Source organism: Sinohyriopsis cumingii, chromosome 17 (assembly GCF_028554795.1).
Source record: "Sinohyriopsis cumingii isolate HCF-2022 chromosome 17, ASM2855479v2, whole genome shotgun sequence".
Lineage (NCBI taxonomy): Eukaryota > Metazoa > Mollusca > Bivalvia > Unionida > Unionidae > Sinohyriopsis > Sinohyriopsis cumingii.
In genome coordinates this window covers 114,629,322-114,647,566 of record NC_142977.1, presented here as the reverse complement: position 1 = coordinate 114,647,566, position 18,245 = coordinate 114,629,322, and positions in this window count along the sequence as shown.

The following is an 18,245-nucleotide window of genomic DNA, read 5'->3' as shown; positions in this document are numbered from 1 at the left end:
AATATTATCAGCAACGCACCAGCAATTGGAATCGGCGTTGCCGTTGCTGTCATGGCTGCTGAGAGTCTTAATATTATTGCCAACGTGCGCGAGTTTGATGAACACAAAGATTCAGTGATGATTGCAACGAATGCACATATAGCCATATCGTCATTGATATCATCCGGGCTTAAGGACGCTGAAATATCACATGGTGAATTTGTTGCAATCAGTGCTAGTGCTTATACCGCATGTAAGTCATTGTGGTCATCAACTATGACCGTGACTGTGATGTCGACGCCATATTTAGATCGCGGAAATAGCTAACGCATTATTGCTAACACAACGAAATCGACGACTACAATGATATCAGTGATGTCAACTTAACCTGAATTTGATATTAGTTTTCCCGCTCTGATAAACGTGCCTAATGGTTAGTCACTTTAGATCGCACTGGCACAATTATGAGTTTGTTATAGTTGTCCAACTATCAGGTGTTTAATTCCTTGCCCGGCTTTTATTATGAGATCTTTTAGACCTTGTTTGGCTTTTATTATCAGTCCTTACCAGCTAAAATGAAATTAGCCTTTCCTGTGAGTGTACTTGTTATTCACACACAGGCTGGTTTCCTTTCATAATTTGACTGGACGATGAGGTCGTTCATTATATAATAATAATTTTCTAAATTTTATTTAACTAAACAGTTTTACATACAAATTTTAGTTGGAGTCAAAAGCACATTTTTTCCACACCTCTTCGCTAAATACTCCTCAACAGTTGGCATTTGATTCCTTGTCTCGTCCGTTTTCTTATAATACCATTTAAGATTGCGATAAATAGAGCATCCACAATTATCACGTAATTTGAGTTCAACACGAAGACCTTTCTAACATATTAAAAAGGGTTTTGCCTTGTCGTATTTGGGCGATATGAAATCAGCAGTAATTACATTTTTGAGTTGACCCATTAACAACCTTATACAATGGCTTATTTAGTATGACATTATGTAGGAATATCATTTATAAATAAAACAATGTAATTAAAAGAGATGCATTCATGTTATTTATATAATGATTTAAAGAAGCAATCGAGCCAATGAACTAACGGATGAGGAGATTGTAATGCTAGACATAATTAAATCTAAACCAGATAAGGACAACACAAGGTTCAATTTTGACAGAGCAGCATTAGTACCCATGAAATGACGTCCACAAACACCTTATGATTTAAAATTATACGAATAAATCCGCGACGCTTATAACGAATCTATTCAAGATGGTGCGATAAAAGAAGCAAAATAGCATTCGCAAAAGATATGGGCCGAACATTTATTGGCAGATTTACACAAGAAGCCTCATTTGATATCATGCACAGTTGTGAACTTCAATCACAGATAAACGGAATTAGGTTTTATAATCACCAATGAAAATGCACGATTACCAGAAGAAACTAATTTAACAATAAGTAAAATCATACTGTACATTTGACAAACTACTTGTAGGTTATTTATAAAGGGACCTATGCTGCTTACGTCATCTACATGCTGTACTTATAATTTTCAATATTGTAAAGAGACAGATATAAAATGTAAAATGTAATTTATAATGAAATGTTCAGAGACCAGGGTCACTAAAATTATATACATTTGCTTATAATGTATAGTGTAGTGTTAAGGAATAAATGAAAATATGTGAGTTTTTTAAACTGATCTTATTCATAATGTAGTGTCAAGATACCCATGCCACTGAAGCCGTGTATGTTTTACTTATCATGTAATGTATAGGTCAATGTAAGGATACGCATGTCTCTGAGCTCATTTGAATAATTTAACTATCGTGTAATTTATTGTGTGGCGTAGTGTAAAGACACCCAGGCAATAGACAAAACTCGGTACATATGATCTGTAATGTACACTTAATTAGCAGTGAATTGGCAATGCCAGAAAAAATAGTTCGGAGTTGAGAGAGGTTTTCTATAAATGAAATTTTTTTGATGGAATAAAGATAAAAAATAGTTTAAATTAGGTTTTCATTCGAAAGAAAGTTATAGTAGTCTGGGGTATGATATCTTATCTTTCATTTGTAATAAGAACAACAACAACAACAACAACAACAATAATAATAATAATAATAATAATAATAATGATGATGATGATGATGCTAATAATAATCTTAATATTAATAATAATAATAATAATCTTGTTTTTGTCTTTAATAGTGAAGATGAAACTACTACTACTACCACTAATAATACTACTACTATTATTGCAAATACTTGTTTAGTAGCTGTAAGATCAGTAATTAGAATTTTCAGGTAAATATGTATCAATAAAGAATGTCCATTATTTTTTACCCCGATCGCTAAATCTTCTGATGATGGTAGATGAGAACACAAACCCTGCTTAAATTAAGTTCTATTGCCTTCCTCGTAATCTGCAAGGACCACTTCGTTGACGGGATAATGACGTGGATACGTTCTGCGCGGTAGATAATAATGGACTAATAACACTGAAGTTACAAAGTTGTAATCGTGCAGTCATGGGTCTGCAATAAAGATGGTTAATATGGATTGTGCAACCTAGAATGGTGTTCTGGCTGTCATTGTGAAGAATAATGTTCATGGTGATATTCTAGCCGTCAGAGTGAAGGGTAGTCTTGGTATTCCCTGGTTACTAAGACCAAGACGCAACAAGCGGATTCCTGTTTTGAATTATTGGAACTTGTGACAGAACTGTTAGGATCATTAGGGCCGAAATCATAGGCATGGTTGATGATGACAAAAATTGTCTTCGTATAGCACGTACTATTGCTGAAAATACATTTAAGAGTGATAAACAACAAGTCCATGTTTGCAAAAACGCGATCGTCAAATTACAAGATTACCAAGGATATAACCCGAAACGTACACTGTTGCATGTTCTGCCTCCGATGCTGACTGTCCCTTCATGCTTTTCAAGTGCGTCAGACATGATGCTCGCCAGACAGATTGTGACCACTGTGGGAGCACACATCCTTGTCTGACTCCGACTGTCGCTCTGAACCAGTTCCCAATGCTGCCGTTGAAGTATACTGCACTGGTGGCACTATCATAGAGGTGCTCTGTTATTGTGATAAGGTTGGCATTGATGTTTTACAGTCTCATGGTCGCCCACAAGGCTGCTTGCCATACTCTGTCAAATGCCTTCTTGAAATTCACAAAGACGTGGCACAGATCTTGCTAGTATTGAAGGTAGTCTTCAAACAATATCAAGAGGTTGATGATCTGCTGTGTTATAATGTACCCTGCTCTGAAATCTTCCTACTCCTGGGCAATAATCTTTTCAGCCCGTGGCTTTAGTCTGTTTAGCAGTACCCTGAATATGACTTTGCTTGAATGGTTTATAAGACTGACTGTACGTGGTTTTGACACTGTTGATAATTGCCTTTCTTGGAAAGGGTGATGATCAGTGATTTGGCCCTCCGTTATGGCCATACTCCGTTTGCCAGATCTTGATGCAGATGTTTATGAGGGCGCAAATCATTGTTTATACCCCAGCTTGGATCAATTCTGCTGAGAAATTGTCCACTCCTGCTGACTTCCTCTTTTTCGGCGATCTCACTGCGGCTTCTACTTCTTCACGTAGGATAGGGTGGTTATCGTTGTTTGCTTCTGAAGTGACGTTCAGTACATTTGGATCTATTGTGGATCGGTGTTTTAGAGTTCTGTGCAGTACTCTGTCCATCTTTTCAGAATGTCTTTTTCTTGTGTGAGGCAGTTTCAGGTTTTGTCCTGTAAGGAGGTAATTCACCGTTGTTTCGTGCTTGTTAGATCTCGTACCAGTTCGTATGCTTTCTTGCTATAGTTTTGTTTTTCAAGTTTGCGTCATGTCTTATGGACTGTTCTTCTATCCAGTTCTCTTTTGATCCTCTTATGCTTTCCTTGACTTCCGGGTTGAATGTATTGTACTGCTCTTCTCCTTCTGTATCGTTATTTTTTTCTTCTTCAGTTCCCTTCTCTTGTCACACAGGTTCAGAACCTCAGCTGTGACCCAGGGCTCCTTGACTTGGCGACGTCTACCGCAGGATCTCGCTGGATGTTTCGGTCTTTGCTGTCTTGAAGTTGGTGATCAACGTGTTCATGTCGGTATTGTTAGCGTCAAAGATGGAAAGCGGTGCAAATTCCCCACTGATCACTGCCCGGAAGGCTTTTGCAACTTCGGAATCATTCCGTTTCTCGAGATCAAACTTTATTTCTTGTGTGGTTCTCTTTCTTGACCTTCTTTAGATGTAGCCTGAAGGTCATCATCACCAGATTATGGTCACTTCCTACATCCGCTCCGGGAAATCTTCGAGTCTTGGCAATGTTTTCGCTTGACTGTACGCACCTCTTCACTATGATGTAGTCAGTCTGACTGTGATGGTCTCCGCTTGGAGTGTGACATGTCCATCTTCTGGATATTTTGTATTGGCCAAAGATGTTTGCCAGCATAAGGACGTTGTAATTAGCAAATTTCAAGGAGACTTAGTCTCTCGTTAGTCTGTGCATTGCAGCTGCGCCCACATGTTCCTCTCCAGTTCATCCTAGCGTCCTGGAAAATCTTTGCACTCTAATTGCTTTGCACAACCAGAATGTCTTTCTTTGGTGTTTTATCCAAATCTTCTTAAAGCTGGTCACAGAGGTCTTCTACATCCTCGCCATCATAGTCTGATGTTACGCGTATGCCATTATTATAGTGATGTTGATTGGAGTTGCCCTGAGGCTCCTAGTGATGACCTGGCTGGAGATTGACCGGCATCCAATGATAGTGTATAATATATTAGTGTTACATTTTAATACATGTTACATTATTTGTGAAGTTTGCTATGTTCGTCTTATTTAATCTTCGTTCTTTGAGTGATTGTCGTCCTCCTAAGTATGCACCCTCCACTATTTCAAGTATATGGCTGAGTGTAGACGAATTTGTGACACAATATATAATAACAATAATAATAATAATAATAATAATAATGATAATATAATAATAATAATAATAATAATAATAATGATAATGATAATGATAACATTAATAATAATAATAATAATAATAATGAGAACTTTGTATAGCACCTAAGCTATAGAAGTTCTAAGCTCTTTACAACATTAGACTACACCTATAAGAGAAAAAACGCATAATGATATGATTACAAAAACAAACTACCGGATAGGCATGTTGGACTAGGGTCCGAAAGTGACACGTAGCACAGAGAACAAATTTTGTGTTTGATTCTGGATCGAATGGATAGCCAGTGTAGGGTACAGAGCAGCGGGGAGGTGTGCTGTGATCGTGGTACTCTAAGCATGATCTGAGCAGCAGTGTTTTGAACTTTTTGAAGTTTCTGGAGCAGATATTGAGATGAACCAGACAGAATTGAGTTACAATAGTCCAGTCTTGAAAGTACTAATGAACACATAAGTGTTTTAGTGGCATCAACTGAAAGATATTTGCGAATTGAGCTGATGTGTCTCAGCTCAAAATATGCAGCCTTGCATATGTTCATGACATGTTGGTGCAGTGTGAGAGTATTGTTCAGAGTAACACCTAGGTTTCGTACTGATTGTGAATTTAATGTTGGCGTTGCTGATATTTATTGTTTGAGGTAAAGGATGTGAATGAGAAAGTCTTTGTGCTGAGATCAGAATTGCCTCAGTTTTATCATCATTCATCTGTAGCTTGTTACATGTCATCCATGATTTCACATCAGAAATGCATCTCTCTATACCTTGGATGGTAGCGTTAACTTCAGTTGGGTGGCTAGATTTGTACAACCACAACATAGATCAACTGGACTGGGGTGTATTCCATTTGCAGATACAGTTTGTGTCCTGTTGACCAAGTAGGACTTGAACCACAGTAAGGCTGTATCATGAACGCTAAATACATGCTGGAGACGGTGAAGTAATATATCATGGTCTATTGTGTCAAATGCTTCATACAAATCAAGGAGGGTGAGGACTTTAATTTTTCCGCTATCCAGCACAGAGAGAATGTCACTAACTACTTGTAGAAGTGTAGTTTCAGTACTGTAGCAAGGCGATATGCAGATTGTACATTGCTAAAAAGACTGTTTGAATTTAGATGAGATACAAGCTGGGATAGAACAACCTTTTCTAAGAATTTTTATATGAATGGGAGATTAGAAACTGGGCGGTAGTTCTTTAAATCGTTATGGTCTAGTGTTGGTTTCTTCAGCAGAGGCTTTACAATGGCAGTTTTGAAAAATTATGGGAATTCCCCAGATGAGAGCGAGGTATTAATAACATCAGTTAGTGAAGGCAATACTGGATTTAAGCACTCAAGCAGCAGTGATGTTGGAATTGGATCAAGTTCACATGACTTCGATGCACTCTTCATCACAATTGTACGTACGAAATCCATAGAGACAGGTTCAAATGCTGCTAATGGTTGCTGCTCAAATTCTGTATCCCACCTGTATGGTGACGACGAATCAATTGAAATTGTGGTGTCAAGCTTATCTCTAATGGTTTGTACTTTTTCACGGAAGAAATTTGCAAACATGTCCGGAAGGTCGACTGGAGAGAAGGTAATTGGAAGTGGTGTAGATTTGTTCCTTGACATTAGCTTGTCAGTAATCTCGAAGAGGTCTTTGCAGCTGGAACTTTCCATCATCTTAGTAGTGTAGTGGGCTGATTTCTCTGCATGGACTATATTTGTGACATTCTTAGCGGCTTCATAGATTTGCTTATGAATAGGGAGTCTGGTGGAAAGCGAAAGCCTCTCAGCTTTACGGCGGTCTCTTTTTGCAGTGCGAAGCTGGTCCCTAACACTGCTATACCATGGAGAACATTTTTGAATTGATACTCTCCACTTGGTTATACCACTTCCATTGTATTGCTCTTTCATAATGCTCTTTCATAAGAAATGTTTTGCGGGTGTATTAGAAAGTTGACCACCTTTTCCGTATTTAGTGTTTTCGTTGGAAGTAAGCGGCCGTCTTGCACTTTTCGCACAACATAGACGTCAGCATGGGTGCCTCAGGAGTTTTTGCAGGTGTGGGAGTCAGTCACGGCCGGGAGAGTTACTTGAGTAGCTTCGTTCGCAAGCTGTATGAAACTAAATCTAATATTTACTGATCAGAGGGTCACGTGACCCCTTTGACCTATGCTGCGGACGCCCGTGGGCGTCGGCCTTTGGATCTATCCCATAATTCCTCTTCAAGTTTAAGGTTAGAACATGTGAACCGCAACTGACCCGAATGGTAAACTCTTTAAGAAGAACAGGATCACTGAGTGTCCGTTTACTTGCCTCAGAGGTACTGGTCATATGCAGCCATACCATTCCAAGTCGGTAGATGCTGAAAAATGAACAATAGTCAAAAAGGCGAGACAGAAGAATACTCGACCATCAAAGATTTCCCGTTTGTCGATTTAAGAACAAAAAATAAATTTGAACAACTTTGCATTCTGGACAAACAATTACACTTATCAGTCATCTTCTTACAACTGGTAATCCAATAATAATAATAATAATAATAATAATAATAATAACAATTAATATTATTATTACTATTATTATTATTATTATTATTATTATTATTATTATTATTATTTTATTATCATTATTATTATCATTATTATTATTATTATTATTATTATTATTATTATTATCAGAATATATTGCATTTAAATATATTTTATTAAAACAGCAATAAAAAGAGCACATTCGTCTTAAAAGCCTGAGCCATTTCCTTGCAAGAAAAATAAAACAAGACAAATAAAAACCGTTTAATAAATGAAGGTACAATTTTTCTTAGCCTAATGTAACAACACTGTACTGAGTTGCAATACATGTTTGTCTGAAAGACTCGTTAAACTCAGACTGCAGAAGTTCAAATCCCTTCCATGCTGGTATCACGGCGTTTAGGAAATCTTGCAAAATCTTCTTACATGCGAAATTAAATACTTTCCTGACGTGGAGAACAATTATTTCAGAAGTTGAAGACATGGACAAAGAATGTGATTCCATGGGCTGCTGCGATATGTATATCGAAAAGCACATGTTCACACAAAACGTCAATGAATTTTGAATTTTCCTTGATTCAAATTATAAACAGGGTGCCCCGAGTGGCCGACTGGTCTAAAGCGCTCACCGTTACAGATCACTGCCATCTCACCACGGTCTGCCTGAGTTCGAGTCTCGGGCTCGGCTAAAGTTGCTAAGCGAGAAAGCTTGCCAGTAGCTTCTCATGGTTCTTCCCGGGGTTTTCCAGTGTTCTTCCACCACCAATTATACTGGCCGCCATGTAAGGCCTATCTTCTGCTGAAAAATTGCGCTAAACCCTAAAACAACAACAACTACAACAAATTATAAACAAGAAACATACAAGTGTGGCTTTAGTAAGCTATTGCATAAAATAGTAATGAAATCAAATGTTTCGAATTATCACGATTCTTTACTTATATGTCTGATATGATATAGACGGTGTTACGATAATAATAAAAAAAACTGACCATATTGACAATGGCATATAAATAGTTGAAATTCAAATAGAAAATAGTCTCAGTACACTCGTAATTGGGACCGAAAACTTGTATTGTTGTTGCACATTTTCTATTTATTGCAAATCTTATTATTCTATACATTCTGTAAAATGGTAGGGCGTCGGTAATTTTTCCTGACTATCAGGCAAATATACTTGTATGGGTTTCAGTTTTAACAACGGTTTTATTTAAATGAGAATCCATCTGGTTCCGTCACTTGTTTAATTCGCCTTGCCATTAAATCAGTCTTAATTTGAACTGGGTATGCAGAAATGCTTTTGTTGTTCAAATGTGAATCCAAAATACGTATGTTCCTAATAGACGGAACAGATAAATGATTTAATATCGAAGGCAAACAACTTCCATCCTTCAATACAATTCACAGCAGAAGTCTCCAACTGAAAACAAGCATTCCTGGACACAACAACCAGACTGGTAAAGAAACAAACTCCATAAAGAAATCTACTCGAAACCAAACGACAAAAACACCAGTGTCTCCTGTCAACCAGTTGTCATCCAAAACACTGCATTAGGAACAACCCATTTAGCCAGGCACTGAGGAGAGTTATCTAGGCATTTGATTTACGAGGCTACGACAAAGACCAGATTCTGGACGCAGCCCAAAGGGCTAAACAAACAAACCGCAATGAACTTCTAAAATATGGAGAGAAGGAAAAGGTTGATAGGATACCATTTATCCTGACCTACCATCCAGACAACTACAACCACAAAGTAGGCAAAATAATCGGGAAACACTGGCCCATCATGGAATCGTGTGACGTACTAAAGTTAATCCTCCCGTAAAAACGTGTAGTAGCCTATCGGAGACCAAAAAGATCTCAAGGACATCAGTAGTGACTGGGTGCAATATACGGACAATGGGACTTATATGTTCAAAAAGGGTCCCGGCACTATACAGAAAAGAATTATACGGACAAAAGGTTGGGTCTGTATACAAACAAGGGAAATTCAATGGATTGGGTATGTATGCGGACAAGGGAAATTAATATAGGTGGACCTGTAAACGGACAATATGAATTGAACAAGGGTAACGTCATGGATTTGGACACTGGCAACAATGTCGCAAGGGGCTAACCTGAATACGCGTCACTCTTGGGAAAAGTAGAGACACTGACATCGAGACCTGGTTGGAGACATATACTGAGATATAGACAAACACATACACAAATATGAATGTACGCGATCACATATATACACACACAAACAAATACAAAAACACAATCGTACGTGCACACACACACACACACACACAAACACACCATCACTATTTTGTGTCTCTATAGTCTCCCTACAATGTTCCTAAATGTGTCCTTATAATATCCCGATGTATATGTCCCTAGGTTAGAGACACAGACAGAGACGTGATCAAGCAAACAATGGCAAAGAGATTATATATATATATATATATATATATATATATATATATATATATATATATATATATATATATATATATATATATATATATATATACCTCACTTTCTATATTATTCCTTTCTTCTTTTTATCCTCGGTTATCCAGTCAGGATGCACCTTCATCCAAATTTCATTGCGATTGTCAAAAGGCTATTTTTTCTGTGTATTTCTTTCACCTTTCTCTATTTAGCACATGTCATCTTCTTCACCTTCTCTTCATCAGTTTTCTAACAATTTGTTTTGCATTTTTAGTTGGTCTGACCTCTATTTCACAAAAGACCAATCCGTTAAATTTTCTATTTCTTGTAAAAGATACCTTACTTCTGTCACACCATCAAGTGCCTCCTTCAATTTTCCCACTTTATCATACTTTGGCTTAATAAATCCTCTTAACTTCTCCACGTCCTCCTCTATCACATCTTTAAACAGATTTCTGGCTGCCTTTAGTCTCGTGACTTGACTTGTCGCAAATCTAGGGTAACTGGATACCCTCATTATTCTGCAATCCTTTCTACAACATATGCTGCATTCATCATCCAGTACCATCTGTCATCTGTCATTAAATAAATTCATTTTTCAAGGTGTTGACTGGTCAACGAGGGTAACAAGACTGACACACACTTCGCTTTATGTGTCTACGGCACTGACGTGATTGAAAATATCCTCTCTCACCAAATACCCATATCACATGCAAATCAATTAACAGAGATAGTAGTGCTAACCTAAAATATATTGTTTACAAAGCAACACACTAATAATAAACTTGTTGTGTTTATTGATGAGTGCCTTTTGGTAAAGGAAAAATAAAACACACACTCACACACTCACAAGGTTACGCAATCACACATACAGAAACGTACTCACGCACACATTCACATACAAAGAAACACACATACACATACAAACAAACACACAAAAGTACGAGTGCACGCATACACATTCACACCCATACAAACAGAGCAGTACAGGAGTTAGTATTTATAGTCACAATGTTCCACATTCACACAAATTGGCAATTGAACAGTATCTCTGTCCTAGAGATCTGGTTAGCCATAAACAGGGTTGCTCGTTCTAATATCAGTTGCACCTGTTTAATGCTAACACTTCCCAGGCAGGGCAATACACACGCAACGGCGGCTCCAGTCATTGTCCCACGAAATGGTGAAAATGGGGAGTGATGAAGAGGGTTGATTCGCTTGACACTCCCAATACTCAGTTCGAGGAGTTCTGAACTCTATCTCCCTCAAGATTCTGCGACCTGTCTGGGTATATTGCTCTGGCCGCTTAGATTCCGCATTCTACTTGGTGTACCTCCAAGTCCCTATTCCCTGTTTAAGGCATTGCAAACACTTGCGTGGTTTCTGTAAGTGTGACCTCACCACACGTTTCACATGGCAAATGGGCCGCATCATAACGATGATGCCATTTTCATTCTCCCTCTTCTCCTCTAAGCCAACTTCTTCTTCCTCAGCCAAAATCTCCATAGCATAGCTCATGTAGGAGGCGATGAGCATTTTCCAGGTGCATCTGGAGTTCCATTATTAAACACCCATTACACAAAAACTTACAGAACCCACACCACCGTCAAAACATGGAACAAGCGGACCTAAACGAAAAACTCACATGCAAATTTTACCTATAAACACTATTATCACTTATCCATGAAACAAAACACACAATTTTACAAGCTAGGGAAAAGAAGTGCTTATAGACACACTTTTATGAGAAACAAAAATAGACAAAAACGAAAACAAAAGTCAAGAAGAAGAACATCGAAACTTATAATTTTAAAGGCAAAATTAGTTCAAAGCTACATGCAGAAATGTTAGGAAATATAAGTAATACCCATTTTTCCAGCGTGGCATTTGCTTATTTTCATTGAAAAATGTGTGATGTTTCGCCATCGATCTGAATTAAACAATAGTCGTTGGTAATGATTTTTAATTTCCTGCATTACTTCTTGTGACTAACAAATCCAATCCCTCATGACATTGCCACCGGCATCAAACGGCAATGCGTTGACCCCGGCGCGAGCGCCCACGACCCACCCACTCACCGCAACTCCCTCCCCATTAGCGCCAAGTGAGATAACCAGGACGATCCCCAACAAGGCATTTTATTGTTAACGGCTTCAAGCGGAAATCTAACATGAAAGTCCCCAAAATGACCGAGATCGGATATTACAAGCGACTGTAATACACGCACAACGTCCCAAGCACCATCTTAAGTGTGCGACCTTTTGGGAATAGGTACATTAAATTCTGGCGTGAGAGACGACATAGTAAATCAGTGATTTTCCAATGAACCATTTATATACACAATCAATGTCGCTGGTGAACAATCGCGGACAAATCGATGCGAATCATTGTTGACTTCTGACGAGTTGCACGGCTACATGTACCTGCCACTTGCGACCTCTTTTCAGGGGTCTTACATTATGTACAAGCCACATAAAGTATGCAAAGATTGCGGTGCTTTGGACAAGTGGATATTTTGAAATGTATTATTTAAACCAAGTAATCAACCTATATAACCACATGTGGTTTGTGTCGTACAATGCTTCCGATTGTACTTTTGACATAGTTTTCAACTGGGGATGGGTATGGTAAGAGAGGAATTTTCGAAATTCGTCTGGCGACCTAGTTCATTAAATAATTGCTTTCGGGATTATCAGCATTGACTAGTACACGGGTGGTAGTGTTCATGGAATATTCTCAAATGCCGCACTTAAATCGTTCCCACTGGTGCCTTTGAGATCATACTAACAGTCTATCCAAATTCTTGATATCTTCTTTCAGTTTGATAAGTGTTCAATGAATTGTGATGTCCTGTAAATCATTGCACTGTTGGTTTCCGAGTCTTTCTTTACTTGTTCCGCGGTCTCATGTTTTGTCTTTATGAGCGTTTCAAGCGTTCTTTTAAAACCTTTTGTATGGTTTTCCCATGCAGTCTGTCGAGACTGCAACATACATTTGAGACGTTGCAGCCGGTTATAACAGTACGCTTTATTTCATAGTGTTCGCCGGAACCTTAAAGTTGTTTGTTAACATACTCTGTTATGATATTACTGCGGCTTTTACATTATAGCATAGTCGTTTAAATAGCTGTGTTCATACCAGCACAATATTACGCAGGTCACTACTGACGTCGATTGTGAGAAAATTATAGTGGTCCTAGGTGGTTTCAGGAAATATATTCTGAAACTTATCTTACGAGTGGTAGGAAACAAATCAGATAATAATGAATGTTTCTGTGAACATACCCATCAACACCACGAAATACCATCAATATGATACAGCTGTTTCGCAACACATTAATCACGTAGGCACCCATTAATCCCACTCAGATACTATTTCGTTTGGTATCTGTATGAACCGGGAGTACCGAAATGTGGGCAAAGTTGTGCTTCTTACCCTGTATCATCTGTCGATGCACTTACAATCTCCAACTGACTGATTTTACCCTGTATCATCTGTCGATGCACTTACAATCTCCAACTGACTGATTTTCATGGACAACCAACTGTTTATCGTTTCAAACTGATCTAAACATGGAGGTAAAACTTCCTAGGAGAGAATTTATGCCAGAGGGATTTCCGCTGGATCTACCGAGATTTATTTTTGGTCTGCTTGTTTCCGTACGCGTAAGTAGTGATTCAATTAGGAACAGTTCAACTCAGTCAAACAGTGCATGTTATTGTGAAATGAAAGGAACAGGACGTAGAGTTTACGAGGGCATCATTCACTGCTGACCATATTGAAAGTCCTGCGGCGGTTGAATAATGTGTTGGTTATGCAATACTGCCTCTGAGGGCACAGCATGAAAAACATATGGCTCATTAATTATGCTGACACCGTGGTGTCCTAGACATGATGGCCATAATCTGGAATCTGATAAGACTTTTTCACAGGCACTGATCTGTATAAAGGAAACCTCGTCAGAGATCCCCTTAGTTGATCCTGGGATCTTAGCAACGCATTTTTCATTGTGGCCGCGAGGAGACACTGCATGAGGCTTTAGTGTGAAAATGTTACGAACTGATCAGGAGAGATATACGCATTTGGCTCTCTTTTGGTTATGATCTAACAAGTGGTAGTAGCTGAAGCTGCTACACTAGACTCTTTTGCGCCTTCATTTTCTGAATGTATAGTGTGCAGTGGTAAAGGAATGTATTATATTACTATTTTCATGTCATTAATACCGACTATGTTGTTTTGCTGATGATACTAATATTATCCTTAGTCACTGGAGAATGTGATTACGATGGTGAGGGTAAGAATCCATCCTTATCAGTAAATGTGATAAGTAAAGTTGAACCAGATATAATCAATATAAATGTGTGTCGTCTTACTTTGTGAATGTTTTAGTTTCATATTGTTCATCGACACCACTCTTCTGAACTTTCTATATTTTCCTTTGTTGTAGGAGTGGGTAATCGGAACCATAAACAATACCTGATATTTCTATATTTTCCTTTGTTGTGTGTGTGGATATTCGGGAGCATAAACAACTCTTGATCTTGCCATAGATGATCTTTTGCAGTGGATGGTGGTAATTGGGGGCATAACACCTGATCTTTCTATAGATTTTCCTCTGTTGTGGGTGTAGGTAATCGGGACGGCAAACAACACCTGATGTTTTAAAAGATGATCTTTAGCTGTGAGTGTGGGTAATCGTAAGCATAAACAATATCTGATCTTTCTGTAGATTTTCCTTTGTTGTGAGTGCGGGTAATCGTAAGCATAAACAACATCTGATCTTTCTATAGATTTTCCTTTGTTGTGGGTGTGGGTAATCGTAAGCATAAACAACATCTGATCTTTCTATAGATTTTCCTTTGTTGTGGGTGTGGGTAATCGTAAGCATCAACAACATTTGATCTTTCTATAGATTTTCCTTTGTTGTGGGTGTGGGTAATCGTAAGCATAAACAACATCTGATCTTTCTATAGATTTTCCTTTGTTGTGGGTGTGGGGAATCGTAAGCATGAACAACATCTGATCTTTCTGTAGATTTTCCTTTGTTGTGGGTGTGGGTAATCGTAAGCATAAACAACAGCTGATCTTTCTAAAGATTTTCCTTTGTTGTGGGTGTGGGTAATCGTAAGCATAAACAACATCTGATCTTTCTATAGATTTTCCTTTGTTGTGTGTAATCGGGAGCATAAACAGCATTGTTATTGAAACTTCCTGCAAGATGACATTAACCAGTATATTGCTATTTTTCATTTTCTCAAATTACAAACGCCTGATCCGTAATTCCATGTTGCCAAGAAACCAGTTTCCCTAGGTCAATTATTAGTCTCTTTAACTGAGTCAGTTTGGGACCTAGGAGAATATTTTTAATAGTTATATCTATTTCTTTGCATCACAAATTGTTCTAATAAGCCCATATTGATTTGATTTACTACACGAGGTCTTCCAGTTGTGTGAACAACACCAATATACAAAAAACCCAAACAATTAAAATCCTATTAAAAGACTTCTAGCTATATAATTAGCGTTTTGGTGTATCTATGTCGAAAGTGGAGGACGCAGAAAACTTTGGACAAGGATTACGAATCTGTATATTGTTACCCCCAAGTCTTAAAAGAGCTCCAAAATTTTAAGTGCACAATATCCAAATAAATATATAATCAGTTATATAACCTTGTTAATACGGCTTTTTTCACATTTGTATACAAAACGAATTACTAAAGGATCTTGCAATACTATATAAACATATTACATAAGGATTCCACTACACTATATAAACGGATTACATTATGATTCCACAATACTATATAAACGGATTACTAAAGGATTCGACAACACTATATAAGTGGTGTACGTTATGATTCCATAACACTATTTAAAGGACACACGGTACTCATTATACGGAAGAACTACGAACCTTTCTAGAAATGGGTGAACAAATAATAGAGTATATACGGGGTTGGTGGTCCATAATTGGTTAATAATGAAAATTGAAATTTTAGTAAAAATATCTTTTGAGAGCGTATCCTATCTGTAATTTTTTAAAATATAGACAAGATTATATTGATGCAATTTTAGTATTTTTACAGGCTTGACTTCGACTACTCAATAATGAAAGTAGCACTTGATTCATTTGGTGCAGAATGTGTTTCACGCACATGTAGATTAAAAACATGCCGCGGGTCATGTGGTGTTCTCCACACAGAAGCTTGCATCCAAGGATAGTTTTGCATGGAGAAATATTAGTCTGATCATCAGCAACCAGAAATTTTAAGTTATTGAATTTTGAATATGATGGTGTTTCCATATGTTTACTATGGGAGTTGAATTAGTACCGTGACTCCTAAACGGATTTCTAAAGGATTACATAATACAATATCAACGGATTAAATAACGATTCCACAATACTATAAAAACGTATTACTAATGGATTCCACAATACTATATCAACAGATTACTAAACGATTCCACAATACTATACAAACGGATTAACAAAGAATCGTTCAATACTATATAAAAGAATTATTAAAGAATAGTATGAAGTCATTAAACACCTAATTTTATGTTGGCTGTTGAAAGGTTGCCTTTTTCCGCAACTTCATATCGACAAATTGAAATTGTTTTGGACAAGACATACATATATTTCTACCAGAGAGTGGTGCTCATATGTATAATAGGTGATATATTTTCTCATGTCGGCCGTATATAACCATCCTGTTTTTTCTTTTAAGGCTATCTAAAATTTACTTAGGAACAAACTCTTAGATAGGAACATGTTTTGTGTTTCGGCTATGCAAAATGTTTACGCATGAGCAAAATGACTTTCCCTACCTTTATATGTTTCAACAAAGTCTATGGACTTGTAAAATGATGTCAATGGGCTTAGTTCATTTTCATATCGTTTTATAAGTGTATATGCATATCTTGTCAATGGGATTAGTTGATTTTTAAATAATTTGCTTGTGTACGAATTGTTATTTTGTAAAGGAAACTCATTCGTTTTATTGATTCATTTTACAGCAAAAGTAGCACAGAAAGTTAGAATTAATGTTTCGTATTCCTTTAAACAGATGATTTTAATCTATACCAAACATTTGGATGAAATTTGTTTAATTTCAGGTATATATATGTATCCAACCCATTACACTTTCAGCTATGTCTCCTGATTGGATATTTAAATACTGATTTTTGTGTTTCCGCATGAACGAGCATAAGAAAAAAATATTATCTGTAAATTCGCTTTCCTGCAGTACTATAAAATTAGGACCTACCTTCTTCATTCACTGTTTATCTTTTTTGCTAACACTGAATGACAGTGGTCAATGTTTTATCGTGAAGTCTTGTAATTAGACAATGCCACTGAATGAAATACCACGTATTCGGCTGAGGTTTCTTAACCCATAAGTGTGCTACACATTTATTTAGCTGTTTGTATTTCGTTATATTGTAGCTACAGGAAAACACTTCTATTAAACATCGTTACACAAACTAAAATTCCACCTAATCAGACAACGCACCCAATACATATGCTCTAAATACAAAAAGCGAAAATTTTAGCATGAATTTAACCACCCAGTTTCTGATTCTGTCAGCAAGCTGCGATAAAGTTAACAACTAGAAAAGCAAGTTTACAATAGAGATGACGAGTTCTTCTGAATGTGATTAGCTCCAGGATTTTAAACGTTTTGTGCTTAAATGAAACGAGATCCTAACGAAGTATGTATTTATTTGCCAGTACAATGACCGAAGTGTTGTTTACCTTCGTATCAATACAGAAGAGTTTTATCTTTTCTCAAGTTTTACAGTTTTCTCGTTCTCCTTCTCTGTCCTATGTCATGGATGATATCTAGTTACGTCATCACAACATTGACCTTACACACAAAGCTGTTCGTGTGGGGCCCAGAACTGACTCATGTGCCGATATGTAACGGTGGTCACATGGACGGTATATACGGCTGTTGTTGCATCTCTGGCGGATTCTGCGTATCAGAAGGACTCCCACGAACATTAATATATGTACCACGGGAAAGGCAAAATCATGTGTTCAGAAGATGTGTACTGTTATTTGAATTGCCACTTTATAAATTTAATTTATTAACTGAGTATTTTAATATATTGGGCCAGTGGTCACGTCGCTCAGGTTATTTGTGACTGCGTTGGGTCCATCCTTCTTTAACTAGTCATTAACCATTTAATTATACGCTTTTTTTTATAGCTGTAACACACGTCAATCGACAAGACACTACAATGGGAACAGAACTCGATATCTCTGACTAACATTTGCACTTGCTTTTGACACTGAGCTATCTGAACATACACTACAGTGTGAAGAAATTA